Raw genomic sequence first — 15,291 nt, 5'->3', positions numbered from 1 at the left:
GTTATTCTGTTTCAAAGGTGCTATGTATCCGCTTTATGCGACGAGTTGATTTGTTTTGTTTTTATTATGTGACGCCTCATTTGTTTATTTAGAAATTTTGAAAACTCTGATTTATATATATTTTCCGGGTAGAAATGGGGTGTTACGATAGTGGTATCAGAGCAGGTCGGTCCGTCCGGCCAAGTTGTCGAGTCTGTTGAGTTGTGCGACAGTTGAATGCTGTCAGTGTTTTAGTCTTTAGTACACGACACGTGTGTGAAACACTGTCCGTACTTGTTTGTTTTGTTGCAGGGATTGGTTTGATTCCAAGTGGGGGAGAAGTTTTGCTTCTCGAAGATGTTTCTGTTGTAAGAGATGGTCAGGTATGCTGTCGACAAGCGTCAATGCAAGCGTTGTTGATAGTTTTGGAGGTTATCTGAATTCGAAGACGACATGAAGTTAAAAATGATTTTGAGAGACAAAATTTAGAGAGTTGCGATGTTCAGAATAATGGAGGACTGTGAAGTTGTCGATGCGGGTCACCTTTGTGTGGAATGCCGATGTTTGAAAAGTGATAGTGTACTGAAGTTGTAGTGGGATTTATGTTGAACTCACATAGGTAACTGTCGGATGTGGTCGATGCTTGGAGTTGTGAATCGCGAGTTCGAGTTGGAAACTCGAGGACGCACGTAGCTTGTAAAAAGAATTGTTGTCTCCGTGATATCAAGACTAGAATTTCGATGAAGGAATGCACCTCTCGAGTTACGAAGAGTTTAAAGACGAGATGAATTGTGAAGTACGAGTATAGAAGTAATTTTGGAGATGGAAAGACGTTTGACGACTGTGTGGTGCTAAGAGACTATGAAGCGGATTTTGTAATATGTTTGGACGTCGGTGCCTCATCGACGAAATATAATGAGTAGGGAGTTGTGTAGTTGTAAGAACCCAAAGTGAATCATTGGATTATGACGTGTTAATGGATTTGATTGAAAATTCAGAAATGACGCTATTATGAAATAACAACAGTTTATACTCCACTATGGTTTTCGAACACTAGTTGACAAATTGGGGAACTGATCACCCTCAATCTATTGTTAATGGTAGACGAAACTCGTGTTGGACGTTATAGATTTGTCTTGTTGTCTTAATAGTGTAGAAAGAGTCTATATTTTATCGTGAAGATAGTTGCCCATCAGTTTGTGTAGCTTGGTAAGAAGGATGGTTGAGTTAGAATTAGATGAGATTAACAATCGGTGTGGTACGTTTTATGCAAGCGAGTGTCGCAAAGTGAAAGATTGGAAATATCAAGTAAATAACGATGTGAGGATGAGTATTGAAGAAAGTTTGTATTGGATCGAGAATTTGTGAACTATATAAGTAGACGGGATTTTATCGAGAATCGTGACTTAAAAGAGAATTATCAGAGTTGAGCAGCGGAAGCCTTAGGTGACACTGTTGTTGTAAGGCTTGAGGGAGTAAGAAACTATATGCCAGAAGTCGGTAAAGATGGGTTATCTTGATATTTGGATTGATGGACTGTTGGAATGAGTGTGATGCGCCAAAATACTGCATTGAGTCGTTGATTATTGCAAAACTTGTAAGAACTGTAATGTGTTTATGTTCATGAGAATCATTGTTGTGACGAAGAGGTAGTGATCGAAGTGTTACCAAACACGATTTAGAGATTGATATTTGGATACGAGGTTTGTGTTTGGGATGGTGTTGAGCGAATTTTCGAGGACGAAAATATTATAAGTGGGGGAGAGTTGTAACACCCCGAATTTAATTAAATTGGTTAATTAAATTATTGAAGGATTTAAATATGGATTTAGTGGAATTTGGATGGCCGATATTATTTTAAGGGCATATTTGGAATTATTAAATTAAAGTCGGATAGTCGGAAAATAATATTAAGAATAATATTATTTATAAGTCGGAATTATTATATTGAAGGAATTATTATTATAAGTGATATAATTGATTATTTGAGTTATATCTCTTATTGGGCCTAAATTAATTTTGGAGGATATTAAATAAAGAGAGGATTTAAACACTAAGCCCAATTGGTTTTATATTAGGGTTTTAGAGATTTTGGAAAGAGGGAGTTGTCATAATGAAGAGACAAGAATAGAGGAGAAAGAGGCAAGACTATGGAGAAGAAGAAGAAGAAGCTTGAAGAGTTTTCATCCATGGTGTCAAGTAAAGATGCAATTAGAGACCCATTGAGTTGCTTCCATTGATAAGGTAAGGGTGGGGTTCTCTTCCTATAATGGGGCTTATGAAAAATTGTATGTGGGGAATTGGGTGTATAGATTTGTTGCATTTGATGTGTTAAATTGTTGCTGTAAAAAATTAGCGTTGTTGTGAAAATTAGTAGCACGTGAAAATTAATCGTGTTGCAAGTATATAAATTTAGTTAAGAATCCGATGGATTTTCTGGAACTGCTCCGTCGAAGGTGTCGACCAGCATACAAAGGAGATGACCGTCATAGCTAAAGGGGAGGACCGTCCCTAGCTATTGTCTTGTTAAGTTAAATTATATATATATATATATAAATATATATATATATATATATATATATATATATATATATATATATATATATATATATTAACTAATTTAAATGTGTTTAGTTGATGAAAATAACATGATAAATTATATACATACACTAATTGATTAAATAAGTTTAGTATATTGCAATAACCATAAGTAATTAGCAGTGATAAATTAATCAATACCAGAATGATTACAACGTGTGCAGGATAATTGAAAAGTAACAGCTTAGTTATAGCAGACTGAAGAGTTAACAGGTGTGAATTTCTTTGGTTCAGTAGTATAATATATTAATTATAAATATATTAATTATAACATATATTTATGTATAATGGTAGAAATTAGTATATTAAGTTAAACAAAATATTTTGTTATAAGAATCATGTTTGGGGACCTATTAAATAACAGTAATATTTATATAATGCAAAACAGTCCCGTCGATTGAAATAGTCGAATTAAGAGGTATAATTAGTTGTCCGGAATTTGATGAAAATTTAGGTGGTAGTTAAGTTTAATTAGTACATTAACATGGTGATGTTATTTTGTTGAAATTGTGATATTTTACGAATGGACTAAAATTGTGCTTGGTTTAAATATTCTTTATAAATAAATTATAATAATTTAATAGAATTGTCAATAGAGTTGTTAGAGTTGTCAATAGAGTTGTTAGAGTCGACAATAAGTTGTCAGAGTTGTTTTGAATTATCAAGAGTCATATTTTTATTTGTTTTGAGTAATTCTGACATGTTTAGAGTTGTCAGTGTATAACGCCGGTGTTTGTTTTTTTCATTGGAACTTTAACAATTCATATCTTTTGAACCGTAACTCCGTTTGAGTCTCCGTTCGAGGCGTTAGAAAGTTAGCATGATATTCTTTTCAATAAAAATGGTTTTGAGCAATAGAATGCTAGAAATTGGAAATGAAGTAGAAATTGAAGTGAATTAAATTAATATAGTGTGATTATTAATTGGTTGATTAAATTAAGAGTTGAATTAATTTCAATGTGTTTAATTGATTAGAATATAATTTGGAATTAGATTAACTATTTGATTTGTCGGTAAATTACAATATTTTGAGAATTTATCCGTAATTGTGTTTTGACTTGAATATGTATGTTGAGAAATATATATTATTATGTCAATGATGTTGTTTTGATATTGATTCTCTGTGGGTAGTTGGATAGCATTAATTTTAATGATTAATTGCATGATTTTAAATGTGTATGTTCATATATAATTGGCAAAATGAGAATTAACATGAGATAGTATGGTTACTAGTGTTAATTGGATTTTGTGAATCGTAATTGATTAATTGACCTTTTATATGTGAATGATATGTATGTGTTGTGAATGTTGTGTACAATTGGTGGATAATTCATCGAGTTGAATTATTGTGATATGCTAAATATTAAGATGGTAGAGATGATCTTAATTGCATATGTTTGTCAACATTGTACATGCATTCATGTCATGGTGTGCCTTGAAACAAAGGTGGTTTGCTTTGAAACAAAAGCGGGGCTTGGATTCTAGAGTGAATTCGGAAAGCAGTAAACTATATGTTTACATTTGGTGGCTTTGATCTTGTCCGGATCTGAAGCGTGGCTAGATTCTATATGAATCGGAAGCGGTGGAACTTTGGGTCCACATTGGGTACCAAATGCATAGAGTCACATGTCTTGCATTGAGTCACATTGAGGTTAAGTGATGTTTGAATATATGCATTTATGTGATTGTCATGTGTACATGAGATGTGATAATTGAAATTGGTGATGTTTTGATATATAATTGGTTAAACGTGTGAATATGTGATAATGATGGATTGTGTATATATTTGGGATAATAGTATTGAATCATGTGATTATTATACGATTGAACTTCGTGCATACTTGAATATGTGAAATTTATTGGATGATACTATTTACATGATTATGACTTGTTGTGCGATGAAAAGTATGAGAGATTAATGAACTATGGAAGTATGATGTGTATGGTAACTGTTGATACTTGCGATGTAATGATTTTATATGCCTGAATCCTAGTATACAATTTATCATGCGCCCACTTATATGATTTGATATCTCACCCTTATCTCTTGTTTCGCCGTTGCCTTTATATTGGTAACGTGCAGGTATTCAAGTATGAAGATTTAGTTGCCGTTACTCGAGTCGGTTGTCGCTCTGATACGTAGCACTCTGGGGGGAACGATTTATGTCATTCATGATGTTGCTGTTTAATTGTGTTATCTGGGTTGAACAAAATGATAAGTTAACTGAAGATATTTTATTGAATACTTGTTTAAGTGATTCCGCTGTGTTTTAATAAAATGAGTTATTCTGTTTCAAAGGTGCTATGTATCCGCTTTATGCGACGAGTTGATTTGTTTTGTTTTTATTATGTGACGCCTCATTTGTTTATTTAGAAATTTTGAAAACTCTGATTTATATATATTTTCCGGGTAGAAATGGGGTGTTACAATAGTGGTATCAGAGCAGGTCGGTCCGTCCGGCCAAGTTGTCGAGTCTGTTGAGTTGTGCGACAGTTGAATGCTGTCAGTGTTTTAGTCTTTAGTACACGACACGTGTGTGAAACACTGTCCGTACTTGTTTGTTTTGTTGCAGGGATTGGTTTGATTCCAAGTGGGGGAGAAGTTTTGCTTCTCGAAGATGTTTCTGTTGTAAGAGATGGTCAGGTATGCTGTCGACAAGCGTCAATGCAAGCGTTGTTGATAGTTTTGGAGGTTATCTGAATTCGAAGACGACATGAAGTTAAAAATGATTTTGAGAGACAAAATTTAGAGAGTTGCGATGTTCAGAATAATGGAGGACTGTGAAGTTGTCGATGCGGGTCACCTTTGTGTGGAATGCCGATGTTTGAAAAGTGATAGTGTACTGAAGTTGTAGTGGGATTTATGTTGAACTCACATAGGTAACTGTCGGATGTGGTCGATGCTTGGAGTTGTGAATCGCGAGTTCGAGTTGGAAACTCGAGGACGCACGTAGCTTGTAAAAAGAATTGTTGTCTCCGTGATATCAAGACTAGAATTTCGATGAAGGAATGCACCTCTCGAGTTACGAAGAGTTTAAAGACGAGATGAATTGTGAAGTACGAGTATAGAAGTAATTTTGGAGATGGAAAGACGTTTGACGACTGTGTGGTGCTAAGAGACTATGAAGCGGATTTTGTAATATGTTTGGACGTCGGTGCCTCATCGACGAAATATAATGAGTAGGGAGTTGTGTAGTTGTAAGAACCCAAAGTGAATCATTGGATTATGACGTGTTAATGGATTTGATTGAAAATTCAGAAATGACGCTATTATGAAATAACAACAGTTTATACTCCACTATGGTTTTCGAACACTAGTTGACAAATTGGGGAACTGATCACCCTCAATCTATTGTTAATGGTAGACGAAACTCGTGTTGGACGTTATAGATTTGTCTTGTTGTCTTAATAGTGTAGAAAGAGTCTATATTTTATCGTGAAGATAGTTGCCCATCAGTTTGTGTAGCTTGGTAAGAAGGATGGTTGAGTTAGAATTAGATGAGATTAACAATCGGTGTGGTACGTTTTATGCAAGCGAGTGTCGCAAAGTGAAAGATTGGAAATATCAAGTAAATAACGATGTGAGGATGAGTATTGAAGAAAGTTTGTATTGGATCGAGAATTTGTGAACTATATAAGTAGACGGGATTTTATCGAGAATCGTGACTTAAAAGAGAATTATCAGAGTTGAGCAGCGGAAGCCTTAGGTGACACTGTTGTTGTAAGGCTTGAGGGAGTAAGAAACTATATGCCAGAAGTCGGTAAAGATGAGTTATCTTGATATTTGGATTGATGGACTGTTGGAATGAGTGTGATGCGCCAAAATACTGCATTGAGTCGTTGATTATTGCAAAACTTGTAAGAACTGTAATGTGTTTATGTTCATGAGAATCATTGTTGTGACGAAGAGGTAGTGATCGAAGTGTTACCAAACACGATTTAGAGATTGATATTTGGATACGAGGTTTGTGTTTGGGATGGTGTTGAGCGAATTTTCGAGGACGAAAATATTATAAGTGGGGGAGAGTTGTAACACCCCGAATTTAATTAAATTGGTTAATTAAATTATTGAAGGATTTAAATATGGATTTAGTGGAATTTGGATGGCCGATATTATTTTAAGGGCATATTTGGAATTATTAAATTAAAGTCGGATAGTCGGAAAATAATATTAAGAATAATATTATTTATAAGTCGGAATTATTATATTGAAGGAATTATTATTATAAGTGATATAATTGATTATTTGAGTTATATCTCTTATTGGGCCTAAATTAATTTTGGAGGATATTAAATAAAGAGAGGATTTAAACACTAAGCCCAATTGGTTTTATATTAGGGTTTTAGAGATTTTGGAAAGAGGGAGTTGTCATAATGAAGAGACAAGAATAGAGGAGAAAGAGGCAAGACTATGGAGAAGAAGAAGAAGAAGCTTGAAGAGTTTTCATCCATGGTGTCAAGTAAAGATGCAATTAGAGACCCATTGAGTTGCTTCCATTGATAAGGTAAGGGTGGGGTTCTCTTCCTATAATGGGGCTTATGAAAAATTGTATGTGGGGAATTGGGTGTATAGATTTGTTGCATTTGATGTGTTAAATTGTTGCTGTAAAAAATTAGCGTTGTTGTGAAAATTAGTAGCACGTGAAAATTAATCGTGTTGCAAGTATATAAATTTAGTTAAGAATCCGATGGATTTTCTGGAACTGCTCCGTCGAAGGTGTCGACCAGCATACAAAGGAGATGACCGTCATAGCTAAAGGGGAGGACCGTCCCTAGCTATTGTCTTGTTAAGTTAAATTATATATATATATATATATATATAAAAATATATATATATATATATATATATATATATATATATATATATATATATATATATATATATATTAACTAATTTAAATGTGTTTAGTTGATGAAAATAACATGATAAATTATATACATACACTAATTGATTAAATAAGTTTAGTATATTGCAATAACCATAAGTAATTAGCAGTGATAAATTAATCAATACCAGAATGATTACAACGTGTGCAGGATAATTGAAAAGTAACAGCTTAGTTATAGCAGACTGAAGAGTTAACAGGTGTGAATTTCTTTGGTTCAGTAGTATAATATATTAATTATAAATATATTAATTATAACATATATTTATGTATAATGGTAGAAATTACTATATTAAGTTAAACAAAATATTTTGTTATAAGAATCATGTTTGGGGACCTATTAAATAACAGTAATATTTATATAATGCAAAACAGTCCCGTCGATTGAAATAGTCGAATTAAGAGGTATAATTAGTTGTCCGGAATTTGATGAAAATTTAGGTGGTAGTTAAGTTTAATTAGTACATTAACATGGTGATGTTATTTTGTTGAAATTGTGATATTTTACGAATGGACTAAAATTGTGCTTGGTTTAAATATTCTTTATAAATAAATTATAATAATTTAATAGAATTGTCAATAGAGTTGTTAGAGTTGTCAATAGAGTTGTTAGAGTCGACAATAAGTTGTCAGAGTTGTTTTGAATTATCAAGAGTCATATTTTTATTTGTTTTGAGTAATTCTGACATGTTTAGAGTTGTCAGTGTATAACGCCGGTGTTTGTTTTTTTCATTGGAACTTTAACAATTCATATCTTTTGAACCGTAACTCCGTTTGAGTCTCCGTTCGAGGCGTTAGAAAGTTAGCATGATATTCTTTTCAATAAAAATGGTTTTGAGCAATAGAATGCTAGAAATTGGAAATGAAGTAGAAATTGAAGTGAATTAAATTAATATAGTGTGATTATTAATTGGTTGATTAAATTAAGAGTTGAATTAATTTCAATGTGTTTAATTGATTAGAATATAATTTGGAATTAGATTAACTATTTGATTTGTCGGTAAATTACAATATTTTGAGAATTTATCCGTAATTGTGTTTTGACTTGAATATGTATGTTGAGAAATATATATTATTATGTCAATGATGTTGTTTTGATATTGATTCTCTGTGGGTAGTTGGATAGCATTAATTTTAATGATTAATTGCTTGATTTTAAATGTGTATGTTCATATATAATTGGCAAAATGAGAATTAACATGAGATAGTATGGTTACTAGTGTTAATTGGATTTTGTGAATCGTAATTGATTAATTGACCTTTTATATGTGAATGATATGTATGTGTTGTGAATGTTGTGTACAATTGGTGGATAATTCATCGAGTTGAATTATTGTGATATGCTAAATATTAAGATGGTAGAGATGATCTTAATTGCATATGTTTGTCAACATTGTACATGCATTCATGTCATGGTGTGCCTTGAAACAAAGGTGGTTTGCTTTGAAACAAAAGCGGGGCTTGGATTCTAGAGTGAATTCGGAAAGCGGTAAACTATATGTTTACATTTGGTGGCTTTGATCTTGTCCGGATCTGAAGCGTGGCTAGATTCTATATGAATCGGAAGCGGTGGAACTTTGGGTCCACATTGGGTACCACATGCATAGAGTCACATGTCTTGCATTGAGTCACATTGAGGTTAAGTGATGTTTGAATATATGCATTTATGTGATTGTCATGTGTACATGAGATGTGATAATTGAAATTGGTGATGTTTTGATATATAATTGGTTAAACGTGTGAATATGTGATAATGATGGATTGTGTATATATTTGGGATAATAGTATTGAATCATGTGATTATTATACGATTGAACTTCGTGCATACTTGAATATGTGAAATTTATTGGATGATACTATTTACATGATTATGACTTGTTGTGCGATGAAAAGTATGAGAGATTAATGAACTATGGAAGTATGATGTGTATGGTAACTGTTGATACTTGCGATGTAATGATTTTATATGCCTGAATCCTAGTATACAATTTATCATGCGCCCACTTATATGATTTGATATCTCACCCTTATCTCTTGTTTCGCCGTTGCCTTTATATTGGTAACGTGCAGGTATTCAAGTATGAAGATTTAGTTGCCGTTACTCGAGTCGGTTGTCGCTCTGATACGTAGCACTCTGGGGGGAACGATTTATGTCATTCATGATGTTGCTGTTTAATTGTGTTATCTTGGTTGAACAAAATGATAAGTTAACTGAAGATATTTTATTGAATACTTGTTTAAGTGATTCCGCTGTGTTTTAATAAAATGAGTTATTCTGTTTCAAAGGTGCTATGTATCCGCTTTATGCGACGAGTTGATTTGTTTTGTTTTTATTATGTGACGCCTCATTTGTTTATTTAGAAATTTTGAAAACTCTGATTTATATATATTTTCCGGGTAGAAATGGGGTGTTACACCCAGCGCATCGTTCCCCCTCTGGAGAGCGTATCTGGCGGCCCTGGGCATGGCGTCAACGTACGCAGGATCGATGTGGAAGCCGTGGATGCGGGAGAAGTAGGAGATGATCCAGCTCTGAAACACAAACACGATAATGTATTAAAAAAAATACGAAACATAAATAAATACGATAATGTGTTAAAATAAAACGTACCGTAAGTAGTGTGCAGGATCCGACCAACTGCCTCGTCCTCCAGTTGGAGGCCTCATTCAGCTTCTGGTAGAGGTATGCCAGAGTAGCTGCCCCTCAGTTCCACTGGTGAACGGTATCCAGGTCCATGAAGTAGCGGAGGTAGGTCACGTCGACGTACCTGACACTCTTGTCCACAAAGCATGCAGCGCCTACCACATGCATGTACCAGCACCAGAGAGCGCAGCCGCAGTGATAGTGTGTGAACAGCTCGTCACCCGCATCCTCGGATTCGGCCGCCGACACCAAGTGGTGCTCGAAATAGGCGCTCAGTGTGGTGAACCGGATATGAGGCCCAGAAGTCATGGCGCACTCAAAGTGAGCAACCTCGTGCTCCATGCCCAAATAGAGCGTCATCCACTCAATGGCCTCGACCCTCTGGATCTTGGAGTGGTGCAACAGCGGCCCCCTAATCGGCAGGTGGAGAAGACACTGCACGTCATGCAAGGTGATCGTCATCTCCCCAACCGGCAAGTGGAAAGAGGACGTCTCCTTGTGCCAGCGCTCCACAAATGCCCCCTGCATGCCAGTGCTGATGGTGGTGTACCCCGTCATGCAGAGCCCGCTGAGCCCTGAACCTCGCACATGGTCGTTAAACCACTCAGCTGCTGGTTTAAACAGACTGAAAATCTTGCGGGCGTGGTTGACCATTTTCAGCGGCTCTCTCTCCTGTTACAAAAAAAACAAATAAGCGACATATATTAAATAAGCGACAAATAAACGGTTAAATTATAAAAAATGGTGACAAATAAACGGTTAAATTTAAAATAATACCTCTCCCTCCCAGATCCGCCGAGCGACGTGATCGTGGTAGTGAATCAGCACGGAAGTGTCAAAGGGCCCTCCCGGATAGCCGTCCTCCTGCTCATCCTCCTCCCCGGCTGGAGGGTCAACATCCGGTACACCCTCCGGCTCGTGGTATGGCACTGGCACCTCCTCCTCATGCTGCTCCTCCTCCTCCTCTCGCTGGCGGGAAGAAGATACCCGAGCCAGCCGACTCCTAGATCCAGATGAATAAGTACCCTCTCCCACGTCCTCGGGTACTCGCACACGGCGTCCCCGGCCACGCCCCCGTCCCTGTGTCGACGCCAACTGCGCCGCCGCCCGCTCGCGTCTAGCCGACGCAGTCTGGGTCTCCCTACCCTGTCTGATGCGTGCTGGTTGGTTGCCTGACATGTTCCTGTAAACAATCGAAATCGATTAATATGCGAGACAAAATAAAAAAAAATGCACTTCTGATACAGTTCGGAAGTTCATTTCCGAAAACTGGGATGGAGGTGTTTTCGGAAATGAACTTCCGAAACACCTCTGCGCAGAGCTTCTCTGCAACCTCCAATGGCAGACCCAAAAAACCTACACCAAAACTATTTTTATGCCTACTAAACATCCTAATATCAGTACTAACCTATCTTAATGTGATTTTTTCGGTTTCTAAACACCTTAATAGAGTTTATTCAAATAGATCTAAAACTTGAAAAAAACAATGATAAACTTACCAATTAGTGTTTGATGATGAGTTTGGTTGAGATTGGAAGAAGACATGGGCAATCTCTTTGATCTTACACTTGCTTTTTGCAGAAAATTTGAAGAGGGGTTGTGTTTTGATTTGAATTAGGGTAAAATGTTTGGGGAGGGGGAGTGTTTTGATAAATCTGCAAAACGCGCAGTATTTCGGAAGTTCATTTCCGAAATGCTGTTTTCGGAAATGAACTTCCGAAATAAGACAATTTTTTTAAAAAAAAAGGCGTTTTCTGAGATGCATCTCCGAAACCACCTTTTTCCTTGCATTTCGGAAGTTCATTTCCGAAGTCAGGGGTAGTATGGAGTTTTCACTAGAGGTGGACTAGAAGGTAGGGAGGTTGGCAAAGAAATTTTCTATTACTAATTATCTTTGAGTTTAATTTTGTATATACTTTAAATTAAATTGACTTAAAATTTAATTTATTTACGAATATAGTAATTGAAATAAATACACTAACAATAGAATTTTTTTATATTATCGAAAAATCACAAGTGTTGATTACGTTCAAATGTTTGATTTTTATTTTAATTTTTTTAAATAATATAATTGAATTATTATGATATATTGATGATGTAAAATTTTATACTCTAACAATATATAATAATTAAATTATTTATTTATTAATAAATTAATATAAGAGTTTAACGGTAATAAGTTGAAAGTGTAAAACAATATTACATACATATTTAATCAAAAAAATTCTATTTGCATGTGATATCGGTATTTTAAAGAGTGTTTAATGGTTATGGATCAGAAATTCATCTTATGTTTGGATACATTAAAACGAACGTAGTAGCATCAAACGAAATGAAATAGAATTAGGCATGGCAACAGGGCGGGTCGGGGACGGTTTTTACCTCCCCCAAACCCAAACCCGAATCCCCAATCAATCCCCGTTATCCGCCCCAAACCCAGACGAGGATGGGGAATTAAAACCCAAACCCGTCCTTAACGAGTTCGGGTTGGGTTCGGGTATCCCCGCCCCGCCACCATATATTTCGTAAAATCAATTTTTTAATAAAAATATTTACTTTTTTAAAAATCAAATTACATTATAAATAACAAAATAAAACAATCTCAAAAAATTTCATACATATATTTCAAATATTTAAAATAATAAATACAAATCAAATTATTAAAATATTAGCCACATATTTAATAATATAAATTATGAAATAAAAATAATAATGTACATATTGAAATAAACGGGGCGGGTTCGGGGTGGGTACTAGTGTCCCCATTACCCGACCCATCCCATGTTTTCTAATCGGGGAAAACCCAAACCCGAACTCAAACCCAATCAAAGCGGGTTTTCCCCGTCAACTTCGGGGCGGGTTCAGGTGGGTACCGGTGGGTACCCGTGGGTCTGGGTTTTATTGCCATGTCTAAATAGAATGAAGTAGAATAAAATAGAGTGAAATAGAATAATGATATCATTCTATTATTTGGATATTTTATGATGGAAGAAAACAATTTTGTCATTCCTTTTAAATTAGACAGTATAAAAAAATACTAAAATAAGATAGAATGCATTAATCATATTTCGCTCATTCCTTCCAATATTAATTAATCAAGACAATGAAATGAAACATAAATTTATACCATACAATTTTATGTTATTTCATTACATTCCATCAATTCAAATATAGTATTAGTCATCTCATACCACTAACTTAAAAATTACAATTTAATTTAACATAATAAATAATGATAATTGATTGATATTGTAAATTTAATTTACATTATTAATATTTTATTTTCTTTTTTAAAACAAAAATATAATTTGGCAAAATAAATGTCACCTATTGCAAATAGATTCTATTTTCTATTAATATAAATATATGACAAGAAATAAAATAGTTGAATGATGGGTAAATGTCTAACATAACTTAAAATATCAATTAAAATTTTAAATATGGTCAAAATAATTTTTATGAATTATTTTTAGAGAAAGTAAATATTACTATTAAAATTATAATTGATTAAATTAAAATTAAAATGTCATTAGCTAAATGAATATGGGTCTTTTGTGAACACCTCACATTAGTTACGTATAGTGGGCAACAAAAGTTATTATCAAATTAATAAGATAACAATTATTTAGCTTGCTTGATAGTAGTTTTGAAGTTGACATAAAATGAATGAGTTATCGAGAAAAATATGCATGAATTTAACTCATCACATAAATTTTGAGTGTGACATTCATGAGTCAAACAATTCAATGTATCACCACAATAGATCGTTTCGTTCCAAGTAGCTTTTTCTCCTAATTCTTATGTTAAGTATCCATCAATGAAAGAAGATATGGTTAATGACTAGACTATTAGGAAGACAACCTTGAATTATAAATCAAGCTACCAATTATTTAGTAGTCAGAGACCCGTGCTTCCGCACGGGTGATTTTTTTTCTGGTGTAGTATTTTTGTAATGATATATGAATAATATAAATAAAAGGAATTATAAGCAATATGCATAATTAAAAGGAATTGTTTTACTTGAATAGAGTTTGAGTTTTATTGATTGCTCTGTTATACTCCTAATTCTTTGAAAACCGAATATCCATAGGAATCGTTTTGAAATTTGAAAATAAATACTTTAGTTTTCAAATAAAAGTCATTATTGTTTAAAATAAAATAGGCATTGTATTGAAAGTGGCCCTTAAGATTAAACATTATTATCGTATTCATGTGCTAATTTTGTGTGTAATAAAGAACCATATAAAAAAGAACATGTGAGTTGGAGAAAAAAATAAAATTTTAACAAATGCAAATGTAAAATTTTAAATATAAATGAAAAATATAAAATAATTTACTTAATTGTAAATTTAACAATAATTATATAGAAAACAATGATCCACAAAAAAATGTTTAAGATAGGTTAAGAATACAATAGCAAAATTGGGTCAGATAATTTAATAATTGACGGTCCAACAACAATTAAAAGAAAATGATATAGATCATTATGGTTTAATTATAAATGAAAAATGATCATATAAATTCAATTATATTAAATAATCATATAAAAAATACAATAAGATGGAGATAATAAAAATGAAATATTAACATTTAAAAATAAAAATTATCTCTCAATTAATAGTAATTGTTGATTAAAATAAAATAGCTACTATGTTGATAATGACCCGTGAAATAAAAAAATAATTTGATGCGATATAAAATATATTTAAAAACAAATGTAAAATAAACAATAATCATGGAAATTTAATTGTATTAAATAATGATAAAAAATCGTGAGATGGAGAAAAAAATAAAAATAAAGATATTATCTCTCAAATAAAGACAATGATTGATTAAAATAAAATAGACATTATGTTGATAGTGACCCGTGAGATAATAAATAAATAAATAAATAAATAGAGAAAAAATTAAAATGAAAGTAAGAAAGTGTGAAAAAATGTGAGAGAAATTTGAAATTTTAATTAAGATAGAGAAAATGTGTAATGATCGATTAAAAAAAATTAAATATTGAGTTGATAGTGGCCCGTGAAATAATTAAATATTTTTGGGAATAATAATTAAATGATCGATTATTAATATTTTTTGCGATAATAGATAAATGTTGAAAAATTAAAATGAAAGTATGGAAAAATGAAATGCGAAAGAAATTTGAAATTTTTAGTAAGATTAAAATTTAAAAATATA

General features: G+C 33.3%; 1 long non-coding RNA gene across 1 annotated transcript; it reads left to right on the top strand.

Moving 5' to 3' along the window:
* The first annotated feature begins 6,790 nt into the window (after positions 1–6,790).
* On the top strand, positions 6,791–9,748 carry LOC131646372 (uncharacterized). The gene is made up of 2 exons (XR_009297450.1): positions 6,791–7,082; positions 9,534–9,748. It is a non-coding gene; the product is annotated as an uncharacterized LOC131646372 (long non-coding RNA).
* The last annotated feature ends 5,543 nt before the right edge of the window (positions 9,749–15,291 follow it).

This window comes from Vicia villosa, linkage group LG2, assembly GCF_029867415.1.
Source record: "Vicia villosa cultivar HV-30 ecotype Madison, WI linkage group LG2, Vvil1.0, whole genome shotgun sequence".
NCBI lineage: Eukaryota > Viridiplantae > Streptophyta > Magnoliopsida > Fabales > Fabaceae > Vicia > Vicia villosa.
Note: the sequence above shows the minus strand (reverse complement) of the source record. Positions and strands in the feature narration are given on the sequence as shown.